This window comes from Triturus cristatus, chromosome 3_1 (assembly GCF_964204655.1).
Source record: "Triturus cristatus chromosome 3_1, aTriCri1.1, whole genome shotgun sequence".
NCBI lineage: Eukaryota > Metazoa > Chordata > Amphibia > Caudata > Salamandridae > Triturus > Triturus cristatus.
Window position 1 is genome coordinate 1,168,966,224 of NC_140583.1, and position 19,930 is coordinate 1,168,986,153.

The window sequence follows — 19,930 nt, forward strand, 5'->3', positions numbered from 1 at the left end:
TAAAGGAAGAGGTTTATTAGTCAATGCTTTAAATTACTATTAGTGTTCTTGTGAAATATTTTTAAGACATTTAAAGGATATTTAGGTGAATGCGATACCATCGCACACCAGACGCGTACGTGTCGCGAACCCTGCCGTCACTTATTTCCAGGTTCACGTAGGGGACGCAACTCCAACGTAATTTTAAAAGTATGAAATATGAATGTTGGTAATATAAATATCTGTTTTGCATAAAGAATTTTCATTGAAATTCTTTGAAACATAATATCCTGATAGTAATTTACAGTTTTAGATGACATTAAGTACATTTCACAGGTACACGATGGATACACGTAGACCCCTACACGACTCCATGTGACATAGAAAGAAAGCTTGTCATTGGTTGAAAAGCTTTTTATCTGTTGGTGGGTGGAACCAAGACCTCTTATAGTCCTTTCTTTTTAAGTGTGTCTGTTTGGACACTGCCTATTTTGAAGGCTTTAGGAATTTTTATTTTTTGGGGGGGTTTTGCATTTTGGAGATCTGAAAATGGCATCAGCATTCCCTGAGGACCAGGAGGAGGAGATGGTGGAGGTGGAGGCGCCAGTAAAGAAGAACAAAGATAGTGTGCTGTGGGTCTTCTTCACTGTGCCGGAAGGTGAAAAGAAAGTTAATGCCAGAAAAGTGACATGCACTATCTGTCACAAGGTGCTGTCAAGAGTCTAACAGAAGAAAATACTCTTGTGGTACTTCTTCGATGAAAAAATATCTGGGACAATGCATCCTATTTGCCTGGCAAGCAGCCAACAATGATGGACAACAACCATCAACATCTGCAGGGGTTCTTTTGACAACTCCACAACCCCTGATAGTTCCTGAGTTGGCAGATGGTACCATCCACTTCCGCTACTGTCTTACAACGCTGTGTGTTGGTGAACTCTCTATCGGCACCATCAAGACACTCCTCAGAAACCACAAATGCTAAAAAAAATAATTATCTTTGTTTCTATGTTAAACAGAAATAACAGAGTTGGACACTTTTACTTTTATTTTCTGTTTTAAAAAAAAATGAAAATCTCCCCAAAAATTTAAGAAAATACAAAATTGTTCTCCTGGAACCACCTATAATGGTAAAAAATAGAAAAATGTTAAAAATGTTAAAAAGTTTATTCTGAAGCTGGAATCTATACAGCTCGCTCATCAAATCGTCCACCTTCTCCAGTGGGTAATAACTGAGGAAAACAACAAGCTTTTAAAGATTTTTCGCATACACTCATCGGAGTTCCCTTTGCTTCCATCATTTGAAATAATTCAGTACTGTTTCCTATCACTTCTTTTGAATGTAGAGGATGTATAGTGTACTGTTCATAGATCTCTTCAGACCTAGACTTGTCCACTTTTTTTATTTGTCCACATAAAATTACTGTTTCATTTTCTAAGCATATTTCCTGTTCATCAACATTTCAATTCTTATAATAAATATTATTCTGTACCAGATATAATGTAGCCTTTTGAAGTTTGCTAACATCTACAAACTCTTGCCATATTTTTTGACTCTTTGTTAGTACACCATTAACTAGAATAACTACAGGCTCATTTTCTTCCCTTTCTATACCAACAGTTTCAATATTTTTCTTAAAATCTAAAGATAAGTACACAACTCTTTGTTTCAGAGCTCTTTGTAAATCTGCTGGCGGCAGCTTACCTGTTTTAGGCTCCATATGAACTATAGCCTGAAATGGGTGGACAGATTGAATAAGATAGGACTCATATGCTTTCAAATCCCCCAGTTCCAAAGGAATGGCTACCAACTCTAAGTTGTTATGTACAGTTCTCTGTTCTCTTCTAATTTGTTGTAACAATATTTACAAATTTGTTGATCAACACCGAATTCAAACTGACCTTCTACCAACAAAAAACACCAAATTGCTGCCACCTATCACTGTTTTCCTTTTCACTTTTTAAATATAAATCAACATTCCTAGTTTGACTTCTACAGTAAGTACGTCGACAACAAATACAAACAGTTTGGTTTTTCAGATGAAACTATCTTAAACTTTGTAATTTCTTCTGCAAACTTGTCAGTGCTAATATCTTCTAGCTGTTCTTCAACACATACACTTATCAAGCTCTCACTTTCTCTACACTTCTCTTGTGAACCAAAGAAATTAAACTGCATATCATCACCATTTTTTTTTTTACATCTGATACTGAACTGTTGGACTTGACCCTTTTTGCAGTCATCACTGAACTTTTTGCCTTCTTCCTCGTATTATTTCTGACCTGGTGTTGGTGGTTTTAGGACTCTGGGCACTTTAGCACTGCTGTCAAGTGTAAAGTGTGTGTGTTCTCTGTGGTAAACATGGTAAGATTGGTCTACACCTGTTTGGCATATTTAATTTACCTGTCAGTTCCCAGTAATGAGGTATCTCATATACCCCAAGCCAGTAAATTAAATGCTACTGGTGGGCTTGCAGTGCTGATTGCGTCACCCACCAAAGTAGCCTTTCAAACCTGTCTCAGGCCTCTGCCATTGCAGGGCCTGTTCGTTCAGTGTTACTGCCACTGTGACGTGACACCTAAAGTGTGTGCCACGTCTGTGAACCCCCTTTTACTGCATTTCAGTCACCCCTAAGGTAGGCCCTAGCTAGCCCTATGGGCAGGGTGCATTGTAGGTAAAAGGGAGGACATGTACCTTAAGTGTGTGACATGTCCTGGTAGTGACAAACAGCCATTTTGGCTTCTCAGTGCTGTGAGGTTGCCCTCTCATAGGAATGCATTGGGGATTTCCTGATAAGTGTTACAGTGGTAATTCCTGATATGAGACGAGCAGCGTGGTCAAGTTTGGTATGTTTGGAATAGCAATATTAAATGCTGCGCAATGGTGTGCGCAGATTTATTATCACTATTTTAGAAATGCCACTTTTAGAAGTTGGCATTTCTGTGTGCTATGGGTCTGCCTGCCTGATGTGTATTGCATGTCTGGCTCTGGAGTGACAGAGGCTGGTGAGTTTTGTGGCTCAAGCGAGGGCAGGTTGAGTCACTGCTAGGCTGAATGGGCAGATCTGCATTTGGAGTAGTGGGAGTAGTAGTCCCTGACCTGAATAGGTCTGTGCCTACCTGGGGGAATGCTGGCTCCGTCCTCCTGTGGTATGTCTGATCGCCGAACACCCACCTGACAAAGGAGGGTGTGAGCACTGTACACAAAGTGCTCCAGTACCCCCCAGAACGAGTTGAGACTGGTTCTCCAAGCCCTGTGCCAGGGCAGAGAGAATGTTAGTATAAATATTGGGGCTGTGACCCAATGTCAGAGTGCTGCATGGTGGTTACTTGGGGCCGGTAGGCTGCCGGTCTGCCAGGAGGAACCGCCACTGGGAAACTGACCTGCCCTGCTTAGCAGCTGGAGAGGCCGTGTGGGAGGTGGGGGTAGCAAGGCTCCATTTCCCTGCAGTAGCAGCTGCCCCAAAAGGTAGTGGGCAGCTGCCTTGACTAATTTCACACACCGGAGCCATTGTTGGTTTGAGGGGGAGGGTGAAGTAGACGGGGAGGGTGAAATAACCTCCCCACCACGCTGGTTGTGCTGGGTACTGGAGTTGTCTTTGCGAGGTAGGAACGGGTCTCCCCAAGCACGGAGGGTGCCGGTGCTGATTCTTCACAGCTGCACCGCGAGAGCGCAAGCAGCTGCAACGGAGGGGTGATCCCTTTTTGGGCCAGTTGGGAGGCCTCATTTGCTAAAGGAGTCTTTTGCAAGAGGAGCCCCGGGAAGGAGGGGCTCCCAAGGCATTTTTGGGTGCCAATCTTCACAGCTGCACCGCAGGAGCGCGGCCTGCTGCAATGACGGGACATTTCTTTGGTTTCTCAAGGAAGGGATGAGATACACCCCACGCCCCCAGTGCATTGCACACATTGGTTTCGCTGCCAAGGCAGCCGGAGGGCCAGTTGGAAGGCCCTATAAGTGAGAACCCTGACTTTTGGGACAGAGGGCATTTGGACTCCAGAGAATGCCAGTTCATTGTGATATTGGTAGAGCATGAGGCCCTACAAAGATGCATAATGTGGCTATGCCTAGTGAGATTGTATAATGTGTTTATGCTGAAGGTGATGTATGCACCTGGGGAGTGTTACTATGGTGCACTCCTAAAAGTGAATTATACATAATGTGTTTATGCCTAATGTGATGCAGACATAATGCATTTATGTTGCTTGACCTAATGCTGAGGACAGTATTTTACCAGTAGTTGCTGGTTGTTTTATATTTTGCTACTTGTGCTTTCTAATGGTTCTGACCGCGGCCCAATTGGCTCTGTCATGTATATAATCCCCAGTGAATTTCTACCTGGTGCTAGTTGGCACAGTGTATATTGTTTGATTATGATAATACAAAGGCTATTTTCTATATAACCTTGTGTGGCGTTACTTTTGTAGTGTGCCTAGTGTGTCGCTGCTGTGTGTGTTTGTTGCGCAAACGCTTTACACATTGCATCTGGGATCAGCCTGACTGCACGTGCCAAGCTACCAAGGGGGTGAGCAGGGGTTATCTTCGGTGTGTAACTCCCTTGCCCTAACTAGAATGGTGGTTTCTGCCTGGCTTAGGCGCAAGCCCTAGCCAACCAGAGATCATATTTCTAAAATGAACCATACCAAAGAGCTGTGCTCATTTCACTTAAAGAAAATGCAGGACTTTTTACATAGTCGAGTCTCCTTACTAACTTCCACATTTCTGAGTGGTGTACTGCTAACATTCTTAGATGATGGGAAGTACTTTGACACACTTTTCTTGAAAGACAAGCTAGAAAATGACCCCGCAAGTTAGTATATTTTTTAACTTTACATGGATCTAGTCCTTGTAACAAATTAATCTTCTGTTGAAGACTTTTTTGGGCATATCCTTGTATAAAAACTCTTGATATGTCAATATATTCCTGTTGAATACTACAACTACTGCTACAATCCTACTTATAAACCGGAGCTTGTGTACGCCTCCCTTGAACTTCTTCCACATTCCTAGGAACCCACTTTTCTTTTGGAATGGGAAAAACATCTTTCATCTCATAGCATCGACCACTGGTATCAACTGCATGAACTAATGTGTTTTGTTGAAAATCATTTTCTTCTTTAAAGAAAGGCTCAGTATTAGAAGTATGCATTCATTCACCAGTGAATTGTTTACAAAAGTTGCTTCTTTTTACCAGTCTTTTTCTTTTGCTTTTCTCCTTCATAAACAGCATTATTTTATCCAATGTTTTCATTCTCTTCAATATTAATATAAATAATTGATGTCCGGCCCCCCAGCCAAAAGGAAGAAGAAACAAAACCACATGGAGTCTTCATGGGTAGCCAACATGAGATCCAAGAAAAAATCTCAGGAGGTTTTCAATGTGGAACATACAGTGCTAAGCTAGCATCACCAACTGTACCAAATTCTCCTTCTGTGCCTTCTGGTTCTACAGGTCTATCCTTTCAAGATATTCAACTTTTAACTAATGGTTTAGAAAAAATAATTTTAAACAACTTGTCACTTATACTGGATAGGCTTGACAAACTTGAGGCTAATGTAGAAAACATAAAAAAATCTTTGTCTAGCCTTATGTAGGGGCAGGGATTCATGGGCATTTACAATCTGAATCTGCAAACCAAAGCGGCAGGAAACCACCATTGCAATATAACTCAACCTTTGGCTGCCTTCACTGCCCAAGAAAAAGGTCATGACACACTGGAAGCCCATTCTAAATCTAAAGTAATGAGGCATAACAATCAGCCAATTGAGGTGGGGCACTCTGATAACTCCTATGGATCAAATATTCATAGTGCCTTACTGGATAAGGATGGTGCTGAACCCCACTAGGCGGCCCAACCCACAAACAGATAAATGTGCTGTCAGGGTTGATACAGGAAACGAGGTGACTTTGCATCTGCCCCCAGAGTGCTGTCCATATGTGGTGATTCTAACCAATGTCCCTTTGCTTCAGGGTAACCTTAAAGAAACCTCCAGTCAACAGAAGAAAAAAGTCTGTCATTGACTATCTCAAAGTACTGATTTCTCAAACTCTAGATTTCATGACATCTTGTATGCCAGAAGAGTGAGTTGGGTTGGTCCCTTACAAAAGGCTGCAAAAGGAGACTGCATTGTAATTAATTACAGATCCCCAGATCTTGCAGGGCAGTTGGTCCGAAGTTGGAGGAAACCATCTGGGTGGGTTTTCAGACATGGGATTGAGTTAGTGGCACTTGGATTCTTTTACAAACATCTCAAGCCAATAGGGCCATCTCCATCAAAAAATAACAACGCCACCCAAACTCCATTGAATAGAAAGGAGCAATTCCCCTTAGAAACCAGAAATATATATCAAGTACTTACTGATTTGTATAGTCCAGATTGAGTAAACCAAGGGAATACTTATTCACTGCCGGACTGTGCTGTAGTTACAACACGCCAAGTTGAGGGAGTAACAAACACTGGTAATGTCTTCCTAAATGAGCCAGTGAACAGCTCTCCACCCATCCAGTCGACACCATATGCACCTGCTCATGATCAAATGTTTGTAAAGTCCATACCTAGTTACCCGCACCAGGAAACAATGAGTGCTGAACAGCCATTACAGATTATTTCTTGGAATGTTGCGGGAATAAAGTCCAAATTTAATGATCCAGAGTGCGGCAAGATGGTGGACAGGAGCCATGTATGCCTATTTCAAGAAACATGGGCAACGGAGCAGGTGTATAGGGTAGGATTTACTACATTTAGCATTGAGGCTAGGCCATCCCCAGCTGGTCATCCGGCTGGAGGGCTAATAATCTAGGTTAAGACGACATTGGATTGTCAAATTAAGCCACTTGAGGTAGAATCCCATGAGATCCTAGGCATAGAGATGATATTGCCCAAAGGGAATTTCCATGTTAAACTAATTATTATGTACAACAGGTTAAGCAGCCATCACACGACCTCAGAAACCCTAATAACGTGCTCCAATTTCCTTGATATCTGTAGGGAGGAGTCTTATCTTAGCTGGCTATTTTAGTAGAACCTATGAGCCAGTTGATTTTGTACAAGAATTAGTATAGTAGGAACAGCAAGCTAGGTGTATTAATAAGCTACCGATACCTGCTATTAAAAGATGCACAATGGTTGGACAGCAAGTATTGTCTCTTACCCTAGCCCATGGGGTACATTCATGTAACGGGCGGACACCCTCAGATGATAAAGGTAAGTATACGTTCAAGAGGGGAAATGTTAAAAGTAGGATTAATTATATCATGCTGGACCTTGATTTGAGGCCCTTTGTCAAGGACATGAGAGTCCAAAACCGTGAGGATAGTGATTATAACACCCTTGTGCTGGAGCTTTCTGGCCTCCCTCTTCTGCATAGGCAAAATCTTCAAGCAATAGCCCCAATATTTATCACAAATAACAACAGGAGAGTCAAATGGCCCCAGGTTGTGACCGACGGGAAATTACTTCCTAAGATCTATAAAGATGTGGCTCAGACTGTGTTTAATGCCATTTTGCGAGGAGGGGACATCCCTTCAGCTTGGAAGGGTGCAAATTATCCCCATATTTAGAAAAGGGGACCCCTCTAATTATAGGCCAATAAGCCTTATAGATGTGTCTCAGAAAGTGTTCTGTAAAGCTATTTTTATTACGCATCCAAAATTGGAAAGAGAAAACAATATCATCTCACATTTATAGGCAGTCATCAGGGCATCTGCGAGTACCCTAGATCAAGTGTTTAGATTTTTGCTGCTTATTTGGAAAGAAGTAAAGATTAGGAAGGGTCACTTTTATGTGTATCTGTTGATCTTAAAATGACATTGACCGTAATAAATTATGGGACGCTCTTAGAGACTTAGAACTCCCAGGTGACCTACTTCAACTATTGGTTCGCCTTCACCAAGGCAATTATGCCAAAGTTAGGTGGAACTCTAATGGTAGTCTTTCTAACAACATATTAGTCTCCAAGGGTGTGCGCCCGGGTTGTGTGCTTGCCCTAACTCTGTTTAATATGTACATGAATGGACTAATAAGCAAACTATATGATTGTGGAGGTGACCCCCCAAGACTAGCTGGCAGCCTTATACCCTCCTTGCTATTTGCAGACGATACACTGCTCAGTTCTAAAACCCGAATGGGCTTTCAGAGTATGTTAAGCAAGTTTGCTGAAGCATGCAAAGATCGAGGCCTTGAGATTACCTGTTCAAAAACAAGGTTTATGGTTTTTAACCCTTATAAATCCACCAAGGGGAACTTGAAGTTGGGTACCCAATACTTAGAACAAGTCAAGGCTTTTGACTACCTGGGAGTAAGAATCAGTGACAACCTAGCATGGTCACCTCGAATTCAGAAGAGTGTACTGACACTATAGCAAGTGGATGTCGCAATAGCAAAGAGGGTAAAACGCTCAGCCTTCCATCCAATTTTCCCTATCCTTGCAATACATAGGGCCAAAGGCCTAGGCGCGGCCCTTTATGGGGCTGAATTGTGGGGGCTGGAGAACCTAACCTCCCAACAAATACACTCATACCACCATTATGCCTTGACCTTGGACTAAAGTCCATCACACACTTTGCTGTTCTCAAAGTACTGACGTTTTGGGTTAGACTTTGGACCAGTAACTATTAACTCTCCAAAGACAAACAGGGCATTTGCCCTGGTTCAATAAGGTCAGGTAGTGGCTTATTAGATTGAGCTTGGGTGCAATGTGGGAGGATCCACAGTCTATTGGGAAACAAATTGTCCCCCTGACAAAAAAAAGGTACTGGGCTTTTGTTGAGCTTTCATGAATTGATGATGGGGCACGTGGCACTTTGACTTCCGCTTTTTTAAATGTCAAAAGTTGTTTTGGGTTAGATTCGTATACGGATGATATTGAACCTCCTCAGGCACGAGCACTTTACATACAATTTCGGACAGGGTTTCTCCCACAGAATGCAATGAAAAAAAATTGGGTAAATGTTACTATATCCCCCTGTACCCTTCCTGTCGCTCTACCCCAGAGACCATAGCACATTTCTTTTTCTTCTATCCCGCATATGGAAACTTAAGGAAATCATGGATCATTCCGGCTTGCCGTCTGCTTTCCTTCTCATGCTTTACGCATATTTAGGTCAGACACAACAAGGTGGCTTGTATTTGCAATATTTATATATTTGCTCTATGCCTGGTGCAGAGGCCAAAAGTTGCAAAAATAATACTGTGATTTAGGTTCACCTAGAAAGCAGGGCAAGTCGTTGGCATAGTTGTTCAGCGGGACATTAGGGAAAAACTGGGCACAAATTGTTTCAATATGTGAGTTTTTAGTTGACTTCACTCTTTTATGGTGAACACTAAAATTGTAATCCTGTTTTAAATGCGGACTCGACCAGTGAGTTCAATGTTGTTTAAACCTGTTTTTTTAAATGTTTTATACAATATTGTGTACTATGTGATTTGCTGCGTATGATCATGTTATTGATCGAACAATAAAAATAAAAAATACAAATGTATTTCAAAAGCTTTTACTACTACACTTTCAATCTGTTGCTTTTTCTTATAAGCTGTTGACCTTCTTTTATATTTTTTACAACCTTTCAATATCTTTTGTAGTACTCTACTTCTATACATTCTCTTCCTTATGTCTTTAAAGTCTTTCAGCCTTCTTTCAACATAGATTGATTTCCCATAGCATGATTTTCTATTAATATGCCCATTTTTACTTACCTTCCGATTTGTTGCTGAACTTTTCTTTCTCTTTTCCACAGTTTGAAAATTCTTTACATTCTTTAAAAGTCTTTTACCAAACTCTTTGGTTGTCTTACCAGAAGTCTTTTTTCTTCAGGGTAACATTTTACACTTCATATAATTTCCTCTTTTCACTTTCCTTTAAATAGTACTGTTTTTTTTCTTGTCTTCTCTTTTGATGTTTTTTTCCTATTCTCATTGGTTTTACCAATAAATGTAAATATCTGAAAAACATAGATAAGTTTAAATAGTTTGTTAAATAATTTTATATTTTTAAAATAATTATATATAAATATTCAGATCAATAAATAAACAAATACTTTCATTTGCCTTGCAAATGTCTTCAAAACATGTAAATATTTAGAATATTATACTTTAGATATTAACAAACCTGTGATAAGAACACACACATTTAAACAGTAACATGGTTCAGATTGCTGTTGGGTATGCCCAGACGTGGGGCCCTTGCTCACTTTTCCACTGGATTCCAGCTAGCCTGGCTGATGAAGGGTGTTACCCAGAAACCGGTCCCAGGATGCTTGTTTCTGGTTCAGGGAAGACCTGGCTTGGCAGTTCGGGCTGGACTGTTCCCATGAGGCACAGGGTCAAGACTGATTTGCATATTGTTGGGTCTGACCTGAGGTGACGAAGTGAGCTGAAGAATGATGATAGATTCAACCCAGATCTGTGACTGGGGGTGAGTGTCTGAAAAGTTTCAGCGCTCTGTCCATCATCTCCTTGTGTTTGCTTAAATTTAGCTAGTCTCAAGATTCTAAGTAGTTGGTAAAAACTGAAACTTGAACTGAAAAGTAAGGTTTAATATATGTTGACAAAGGAATTAGTGATTATGCTACTTGCTAAGATTTTGTGGAAATTTATACTTGAAGTATACCTCTGTTTTATATGTCTAGCATCTACAGATGTATAACACGTGTGAAAGTACATGTACAAGTAGAGGAATACCTCAATTTTAAGACCATAAAGTCCTCTAAACTTGACAGACTCCACTTCTCAATTGAAGCAGACACCTAAATTTAAGTGGTGTACTTCAAATGTAACTTTCCACAGACTCATACAAAGTAGCCTAATAAGTAGCCTAATCACTAATACCTCTTCCAACATGTCTTTAAACATCAGTTTTGTGCTTCAGCTTCACTATTCTACAAAGTGTTGCACCTAGCCAAATATAAACTAGCAACCCTTTGCATGTGTCTGTTGGAAGTCTCACCATATGCCTCATAGCATGCATGCTTGTGTCTGCACCTTATAAGAATACATGTGCAAGCAGACACATAGCTCAGTCAGAAGACCATGCAAACCTTAAAACATCAGAGATTGCACTTCCAATTTCAATCAGATACATAAAATATTGTGGAGTATTTCAAGTGTACCTTTCCACAGACTCATATAAAGTAGCCTAATCACTAACTCCTCTACCAACACATCTTAAAACTCACTTTTGTGCTGCAGCATCCCCATTCTAATACTACTCAGGGTGTTGGGCCTCCCCGAATATAAAGCAGCAATCCTTCACATGTGTCTCTTATAAGACTAACCATATTTTTTAAAGCATACATGCATGTCTCTGCACCTTTTCCTAGTCACATCATATGTAAAAGAAACATACAAATAGACATATACCTATGTTTAATACATCTGGCATCTTCAGATACAACGCCCTCTACGCAGGAACCACGGCCACACTCTAGACGAGACTCCAACGCATACAAAACGCCTCCGCACGCCTCTTCCTCGGACTCCCTCGCCACAGTTACATCACAACCCACCTGAGAGAACTGCATTGGCTCCAGGTCAACAAGAGGATCACCCTCAAGCTCCTCACTAACGCCCACAAAGCGCTCCACAACACCGGACCAGCATACCTCAACGAACGACTGTCCTTCTACACCCTGAACCGCCAGCTTCACTCCACCGACCTTGCATTCGCCACCGTCCCACGCATTCGCCCAACGACCACCGGCAGAAGATCATTCTCCCACCTCGCCGCCAAGACATGTAACACCCTCCCCATCCACCTGCGGCAAACCCAGGACCTGCTGACCTTCAGGAGACATCTCAAGACCTGGCTGTTCGACCAGTAGCTGCTCCCCCCTCCCCTCAGCGCCTTGAGACCCTCACAGGTGAGTAGGGCGCTCTACAAATGTTTGATAGATTGACTTATTGATTGATACATAACACGTATAAGAATGCATGTGCAAGTAGACACATACCTCAGTCACAAGACCATGCACACCTTAAAACTTCAGAGACTGCAGTTCCCATTTCAAGCAGACACCGAAAGTTATCCGGTGTATTTCAAGTGTATTACTAATACCTCTTGCAACATGTCTTAAACATCAGTTTTGTGCTTCAGCTTCACTATTCTACAAGTACTAAATGTGTTGCACCTAGCCAAATATAAACTAGTAACCCTTTGCATGTGTCTGTTGTAAGTTTTACCATATGCCTCATAGCAAGCATGCTTGTGTCTGCACCTTATAAGAATACATGTGCAAGTAGACACATAGCTCAGTCAGAAGACCATGCACACCTTAAAACTTCAGAGACTGCACTTCCAATTTCAACCAGATACATAAAATGATGTGGTGTATTTCAAGTGTACCTTTCCACAGACTCATACAAAGTACGTAATCACTAATCCCTCTGCCAACATGTCTTAAACATCACTTTTGTGCTTTATATTCCTTAGTCTGCGACTACTCAAGGTTTCGGGGCTGGCAAAGTATGAAGCAGTAACCCTTTCCATGTCTCTGTTGTATGTCTCACCATATTCCTGGAAGCATGCACGCATTTGTCTACACATTTTCCTAGTACAGTCATACATAAAAGAAACATACAAATAGACGTATATCTGTGTTTTATACATAAAGCATCTTCAGATGCATAACACGTATGAGAATACATGAGCAAGTACACACATATCTCAGTCATAAGTCCAGGCAGACATTAAAACTTCACAGACTGCAGTTGCAATTTGAAAAAGACACCTAAAATTATGCTGCGTACTCCAAATGTACATTTCCATAGACTCATGTAAAGTACCAAAGTCACTAGTCCATCTACTAATGTACACATATTAGTATGCACACACTATTTTAATCATCATTGCATTACAATAAAACAAACCACAATACACATCTGTACATTTCATAACATATTTCAAACATCACAGTTCTTAAATATTTCAAAAGTTTGAAAATAAAGCTTCTCAAATCAATTCAATTCAAATTCAAATTTGCTTTTCAAATCTAAATATATCACTACAAAGAGTAAAGCACTACTACATAATACATAGTACACCTCACAAATTTCTAACTCACCTTTCAAATAGTATTGCAGAGTATGAAATATCAGAAACTCATAAAAGATTTACTTTTGCACACAATAAATGTAATGCACCACTCTCAACAAGGTAAAACCAGTAATGGCAATCGTTCCCTCTCTTTCTGCACACAAATAAATGAAAGTAACACATCAAATTGTTTTCTACATCATTTCAAATTGTGAAACACATTTCTATTGTTCAAACATATTCCCCTTTTTAACTCTCTTCTAAAAGTGTACAAACTGCTTCTGTAATTTTCTGCAGTCGCGATTCTAACACGGTGCCACAGTGTAGAGTCGCTGTTAAACAACAGACTAATTCTACACATACTACTGACTTAGAAAAACTACACTTAGTAACATATCACTTATATGTAAGCTACCATTTCACATTTTAAATCCACAGTCAACTTTTAGCCCTTCCCCCATTCTCCTTAATCTCAGTTTCCATAGCAACACTTTCTGCAACATTCAACTGTATTGGCAGGTCACCAGTTCAACATATTTTAAAGTTCAGCACAATAGCTTACAAATGGAACGATCCTTGTAATGCCTGTTCCAAGCTTTCCAAATAAGCTTTAACTAAAGTGTATCACGATTCCAAGGCACCTTCACTCCGACCTTCTAAATCTTTAGGGTCTTTAACAAATCAATTCCTCCACATGAAGAGTATCTACACCTTTGAATTGGCCCTTGACAATGTTTACCCTGTAATAATCAGGAAGCTTTATTTGCAATGGAGGCACGGGTCTTTGCCAATTCGTGCTTTTACTAGTTCCTGGTCCGTGTCAACACCCAGTATTTGCCCGGCATGCAGAGTAAGTGACGAAACTGAGCTGCATCTTATATTCTTCTGTCCGGGATATACTGAGGCGCGCAGAAAATGGATCATTCCTATTTGTAGGAACCTGGGCTTCACCAGGTGCCACGAAGCCTTTAGAATTCTTAAGAGCGAAATGGCCGTGCACATTGTGTTCGCTGTGGCAAAATTTTTGGGGGCTTTTTGGTACAAACGGAAAAAATATCTAAAAATGCCAATCTGATTCATTTGTATGTAATTAGCATGTACTAGCCGTGTGGCTGCACCATTTTTAAACATTTTATCTATTGTTGTTAAATGTTTTTATATTCATTTTATGTACTTTTATGGAGATACTCCGAAATAAAGTTTTTCTTGTAAGGTTGGCTTACAAATGCAAATAGCAGGTGTGGTGGACTTTTTCAAAATATTAGCAAATCATATCTACTGTACCTTTCAAACATTATTTAGTAACCAATAAGAAACATGCATCATCAGTAAAGCAACATGCATCCAATTTTTTAGTGCACAGTGTTAATGAACAGCCAAACACTTATCGGCTTTTTCAAAAACAGCATCTTCGCCATTATTTTAGATACCTCTCATTCTACCATCTGACTACCTGAGCCACAGACATATTTTTATTCCTTTCAGACATCCCTTCAAGATGCCTACAGTATGCATTATAGGGCACAGCTATGTTTTCTGGAGCAAAAGGTATTCAGAACCCAGAGTTATTGACAAAGACCAGGTTGGCAAAATGTGGATATTAAATGGATTGCACAGAGAGGATTAAAGTGGCACCAATTGATGCCTTTGGTTAAAACCTTTATGCATTTTCGACCCCCTGACCTTGTGATTGTGCACTGTGGTGGAAATGACCTAGGCACATTGACTAGAGTTAGACTGGAAATGCTCATAAGGGATACCTTGGCACAATTGATTTACTTTTGCCTTAAACTGGCTTTGTATTTTCTAATATATGCCAAAGACAGAAATTGAAGTAGTCAAATCAATTCTGTCCACAGATTGAGAAAGCTAGGAAGAATGCCAATAAAGCTGTTTCTGCTTACCTCAGGGACCATAGGATGGGCTCCATCTATAACAACAATCTATGTTTTGATATGGATAACATCTACAGAAGTGATGGAATTCATTTCACAGATCACGGTAACAGAGTCTTTCTCAACAACCTTAAGCTGTGCATCTGCACTTACATGTAGCTATAACAAACTCATAATAAAAACAAACTCTCTTTTTATTATTATATTTATTTATTTTTTAACATACATATTTTTTTTAAACATTTTCCGGGTTCGGGAACCCATCGCGAATCCACAAAACAAAAGCAGAGATTCAATGTACTACAAGGCAATATACTTTTCAACTTTATTTTTATTTTTTTACGTTTTTTATAATATTATTTAATCTATCAAATTGAATGTAATTACTAACTTAAATCTGACTCACTCTGTAAAAAAAGTTCACAAATGCAATACTACTTTCTGAATAATATGCTATTAAATTCTGTATTTATAGTGGATCTGAGAATCTACCCCAATGTCACACTAGGGGGCTGCGCTGAGAGCCGCGATGGGGTCACGACTCCTATCATAAGAGAAAAAAAAAAAATTAACGCCCCCCCAGTTCCATTACCCAATGCCTACCCGGGGACCCCATCCCGCGTGGCCCCCTCCTCAGTCCAATTATGGCCCCAGGGACCATATCCACCGGGCCGGCCTTACTTTTTTTTTAAAGAATAAAAAAGGGAGGGGGCCGTGTCGCCCCCCTCCCGGAACATTTTTGGCCCCAGGAACCCCATTCCCCAGGGCATGGCCTTGCTGTTGGGGACCGTGGGGAGAGCCCCAATGCGCCCGCGGTCCCATCTAGGTCCCCACCTCCTACGGGCGCCTGCATTGCTTTTGGGCATGTAGCAAATTAGAAGTTTGCTATGACAGGACAGGAGCAGTGCTCCCGCCCTGTCTTAGCAAACTGCAATGTCCTGGGGGTGGGCACCCCGGGACATTCCTAGAGCTGGCCCTGGGGGTGGTGGTCACCAGGGCCTTGGAAGGCTCCACGAGGGAGGCCATGCGGCCCCCCTCCAACATATGTTTAAAGCCCAAGGGAGGTGGTCCCTGGGGGTCTGCAACGGACCCCCGTATTTGCACTGTCAATGCCCCAGGGAGGGGTGGTCACCTGGGCAGTCTGGGGGGGCAGGAGCCCACCCCACACTTTTTTATTTTAAAAGCCCTGGGGAGGTGGTGGTCCCCAGGGAAGTGTGGGGGGGGGCAGGAGCCCCCCACACATTTTTACTCTAAACACAGCCCCGGGTGGTGGCGGTCCCCAGGGCTGCAGGGCCCCCCCGCAGGCCCCGCGCTATTTTATAACATTGCCCCCGGGACTTGGCCCACCCGGAGGCTCAATTAAACAAAGCGTGTTTAGAAACATTTTGGCAGATTTGCGCACCATACATAAATCATGCCGAATTTAATTTAAAAAAATGCTTCTTTTGACCCTTGGGGTCCCTATGGGACCCCTGAGCTGAGCAGGGCTAGAGGGTCAGGGTGTTTCTACCCTGCCCCTTTTCTTCTTTTTTTCACCATTTTCTTGCAACTCGTTTCAACCGAGTCACAAGATGGCTGTCAACACTTCTTGGTTTGAAGTTTTGGCAGACAATCAGAGTCAAGCTCGTGCTCGTGAGGGTTCGCGGATCCTACGCGGTCACCAGCTACTAATATTTGTTTATGTATATATTTCTCAAGAACTACTGAACGGATTTACACCATTTTAAAAAAAGGTCACTTTCTGGACCCCCACCTACATTTCTGCCAAATTTGGTGTAATTCTGTTCAGCAGTTCAAGCTGTAGCTTTGTCTAAAGTTTCCTATGGAAATTAACATGGAGAAAATGCTTTTTTTCTAGGCCCCTGCTTGACGAATCACCCAGAAACTTTCAAGACAGGAGCTGACCTGAGCAGATCAACCTGCGCCAAAGATATTGGCAAATCAAAAAACGCTTTTCCTATGGAAACTAGGTCCTAACCATAACTTGCTACTGATGACTGCCATTAGGTAATGTATATATATATATATATATATATATATATATGTATATATATATATATATATATATTACGCTCCGTAGGTTGCCCCTCAGTTAAGCAGCACTCGAGACACCAGTGTGCTGTCTTCAGCCTTTATTGGTACGGAGGAAAATGCGCTTGCCGGTACATTCAACAACTGCCCCGTCGACTGCCTTACGCGTTTCAAAGTTTCCCTTCTTCATCAGAGGCTGGCAGGGTAAGTGCATAACGGTTTCAACTTCCTGATTTATGCATTATGGTACGCCCCCAGATGGGCTGCTCATTTGAGTCTGTACACGGCATTCTGGTAGTTAGAGTCCCGGTCAATTAGCCCACAGATGGATGCACTTAAAATCTCTGTGCGATTGAAGCCCTGGATGGGCCCCAGCAAACGCCTTCCTCCTCAATCCATGACTGGTGCTCCATTATGGCTCAGTGTTTACCAAGCCCCATGGCCCCCGCCGAAGGGGTGGTGCAAGCTTGGCGGCAGGACGGCCGCCTTATAGATTACGCTCCGTAGGTTGCCCCTCAGTTAAGCAGCACTCGAGACACCAGTGTGCTGTCTTCACCCTTTATTGGTACGGAGGAAAATGCGCTTGCCGGTACATTCAACAACTGCCCCGTCGACTGCCTTACGCGTTTCAAAGTTTCCCTTCTTCATCAGAGGCTGGCAGGGTAAGTGCATAACGGTTTCTACTTCCTGATTTATGCATTATGGTACGCCCCCAGATGGGCTGCTCATTTGAGTCTGTACACGGCATTCTGGTAGTTAGAGTCCCGGTCAATTAGCCCACAGATGAATGCACTTAAAATCTCTGTGCGATTGAAGCCCTGGATGGGCCCCAGCAAACGCCTTCCTCCTCAATCCATGACTGGTGCTCCATTATGGCTCAGTGTTTACCAAGCCCCATGGCCCCCGCCGAAGGGGTGGTGCAAGCTTGGCGGCAGGACGGCCGCCTTATAGATTACGCTCCGTAGTTGCCCCTCAGTTAAGCAGCACTCGAGACACCGGTGTGCTGTCTTCAGCCTTTATTGGTACGGAGGAAAATGCGCTTGCCGGTACATTCAACAACTGCCCCGTCGACTGCCTTACGCGTTTCAAAGTTTCCCTTCTTCATCAGAGGCTGGCAGGGTAAGTGCATAACGGTTTCTACTTCCTGATTTATGCATTATGGTACGCCCCCAGATGGGCTGCTCATTTGAGTCTGTACACGGCATTCTGGTAGTTAGAGTCCCGGTCAATTAGCCCACAGATGGATGCACTTAAAATCTCTGTGCGATTGAAGCCCTGGATGGGCCCCAGCAAACGCCTTCCTCCTCAATCCATGACTGGTGCTCCATTATGGCTCAGTGTTTACCAAGCCCCATGGCCCCCGCCGAAGGGGTGGTGCAAGCTTGGCGGCAGGACGGCCGCCTTATAGATTACGCTCCGTAGGTTGCCCCTCAGTTAAGCAGCACTCGAGACACCAGTGTGCTGTCTTCAGCCTTTATTGGTACGGAGGAAAATGCGCTTGCCGGTACATTCAACAACTGCCCCGTCAACTGCCTTACGCGTTTCAAAGTTTCCCTTCTTCATCAGAGGCTGGCAGGGTAAGTGCATAACGGTTTCTACTTCCTGATTTATGCATTATGGTACGCCCCCAGATGGGCTGCTCATTTGAGTCTGTACACGGCATTCTGGTAGTTAGAGTCCCGGTCAATTAGCCCACAGATGGATGCACTTAAAATCTCTGTGCGATTGAAGCCCTGGATGGGCCCCAGCAAACGCCTTCCTCCTCAATCCATGACTGGTGCTCCATTATGGCTCAGTGTTTACCAAGCCCCATGGCCCCCGCCGAAGGGGTGGTGCAAGCTTGGCGGCAGGACGGCCGCCTTATAGATTACGCTCCGTAGGTTGCCCCTCAGTTAAGCAGCACTCGAGACACCAGTGTGCTGTCTTCAGCCTTTATTGGTACGGAGGAAAATGCGCTTGCCGGTACATTCAACAACTGCCCCGTCGACTGCCTTACGCGTTTCAAAGTTTCCCTTCTTCATCAGAGGCTGGCAGGGTAAGTGCATAACGGTTTCTACTTCCTGATTTATGCATTATGGTACGCCCCCAGATGGGCTGCTCATTTGAGTCTGTACACGGCATTCTGGTAGTTAGAGTCCCGGTCAATTAGCCCACAGATGGATGCACTTAAAATCTCTGTGCGATTGAAGCCCTGGATGAGCCCCAGCAAACGCCTTCCTCCTCAATCCATGACTGGTGCTCCATTATGGCTCAGTGTTTACCAAGCCCCATGGCCCCCGCCGAAGGGGTGGTGCAAGCTTGGCGGCAGGACGGCCGCCTTATAGATTACGCTCCGTAGGTTGCCCCTCAGTTAAGCAGCACTCGAGACACCAGTGTGCTGTCTTCAGCCTTTATTGGTACGGAGGAAAATGCGCTTGCCGGTACATTCAACAACTGCCCCGTCGACTGCCTTACGCGTTTCAAAGTTTCCCTTCTTCATCAGAGGCTGGCAGGGTAAGTGCATAACGGTTTCTACTTCCTGATTTATGCATTATGGTACGCCCCCAGATGGGCTGCTCATTTGAGTCTGTACACGGCATTCTGGTAGTTAGAGTCCCGGTCAATTAGCCCACAGATGGATGCACTTAAAATCTCTGTGCGATTGAAGCCCTGGATGGGCCCCAGCAAACGCCTTCCTCCTCAATCCATGACTGGTGCTCCATTATGGCTCAGTGTATACCAAGCCCCATGGCCCCCGCCGAAGGGGTGGTGCAAGCTTGGCGGCAGGACAGCCGCCTTATAGATTACGCTCCGTAGGTTGCCCCTCAGTTAAGCAGCACTCGAGACACCAGTGTGCTGTCTTCAGCTTTATTGGTACGGAGGAAAATGCGCTTGCTGGTACATTCAACAACTGCCCCGTCGACTGCCTTACGCGTTTCAAAGTTTCCCTTCTTCATCAGAGGCTGGCAGGGTAAGTGCATAACGGTTTCTACTTCCTGATTTATGCATTATGGTACG